Raw genomic sequence first — 1,471 nt, forward strand, 5'->3', positions numbered from 1 at the left:
AACCACCCTATCCCCCCATAACAGACAACCCCCTTGTACCGACAGTTCCGAACACTTTTTTGTAAATTCTTTGAAACAATCCCCCGGTGCAGTGGGCCATCCCCTCTGCACCCAACCGATCACAGTTCTTACAACAATGTCTTTGTAAGGTGCCCTAGTCACTTCCGTAGATGTGACTGGGCCAGAGTCCAAAGAGTCAATTAACAAGACGGGCGTCCCTGGGGTCGGGTCTTCAATAGTCTTTGGCAATGGGCATCTACTTAAAGCGTCCGCATGTCCCAAGTCCTTGCCCGGTCGGTGAGACAGTTTGTACGAATATGCTGCCAGGAAAATAGTCCAACGGGTCAGCCTGGGTGATAATGCAACCGGTGTTGGACGGTCCCCTGCCAAGAGTCCCAATAAAGGTCTGTGGTCTGTGACTATTTCAAATTGCCGCCCAAACAGGTACTCGTGGAATTTTTTAACCCCAGAAACTATAGCCAGGGCTTCCTGGTCTAGTTGGCTATAGTTCCTTTCCGCTGCGGACATCGTGCGGGAAAAATATGCGATAGGGGCTTCTGAACCATTCGGTAACCTGTGGCTGAGAACAGCCCCTACCCCGTAGGGTGATGCATCACAAAGTAGTACTAGTGGCAACATCCCATTGTACTGAATTAGAAAGCTATCGCTAGACAAGAGATTTTTAAAGCCTTCAAATGCCTTAGCCTCAACCCTGCCCCAAGTCCAAACAGCTTTTTTCGCTAGCAGTTTATGTAGCGGTTCGGCTACTGTTGCCTTATTTTTTTTATTTATTTTTTTATTACTTTTTTCCAACAAACAAAAAAGAAAATACATTATTACACCCTTGTGCTATACATAAAAAAAAGGAATTGCTTCTCGGCCTTTTGGCTAAGATCAAGTGTAGTATCTGTTGCCTTATTTTTAAAAAATACCACATAGAAGTTTACAAGCCCCAAAAATGCTTGTAATTCTGTTTTGTTTTTTGGGGTTGGAGCCTTTCTAATGGCTCGCACTTTGCTCTCAGTTGGGTGGATGCCTTCCTTATCTATCCGGTAACCCAAGAATTCTACAGATTCAACTCCTATCTGGCATTTGTTGAGTTTAACCTTAAGCCCCGCAGACCTGAAAATGCCCAAAACCTTCCGCAATTTGACCCCTAATTCTTCTAAGTTTTCTGCTGATACCAGTACATCGTCGAAATATGGAACTACTCCCAGTAGACCTTGTAGGAGTCGTTCCATTAGGTTTTGGAATAACCCGGGGGCTACACTAACTCCGAACTAAAGTCGAGTGCATTTAAAAGCGCCCCGATGTGTGACAATCGTCTGCGCTTCGGCCGTTCCGTTGTCAACCGGTAATTGTTGGTAGGCTTGAGCCAGATCGAGTTTGGCAAAGACCTGTCCCTGCCCTAACGAGTGCAACAAATGTTGCACTACGGGAACGGGGTAAGCACTCTTTTGCAATGCTTTGT

General features: G+C 45.8%; 1 non-coding gene across 1 annotated transcript; it reads left to right on the forward strand.

Annotated features, from left to right (window-relative positions):
* Positions 1–868: 868 nt before the first annotated feature.
* LOC131200298 (U2 spliceosomal RNA) lies at positions 869–1,062 on the forward strand. The gene has a single exon (XR_009155570.1). It is a non-coding gene; the product is annotated as a U2 spliceosomal RNA (small nuclear RNA).
* The last annotated feature ends 409 nt before the right edge of the window (positions 1,063–1,471 follow it).

The sequence above is a fragment of the Ahaetulla prasina genome, chromosome 5, assembly GCF_028640845.1.
Source record: "Ahaetulla prasina isolate Xishuangbanna chromosome 5, ASM2864084v1, whole genome shotgun sequence".
Taxonomy (NCBI): domain Eukaryota; kingdom Metazoa; phylum Chordata; class Lepidosauria; order Squamata; family Colubridae; genus Ahaetulla; species Ahaetulla prasina.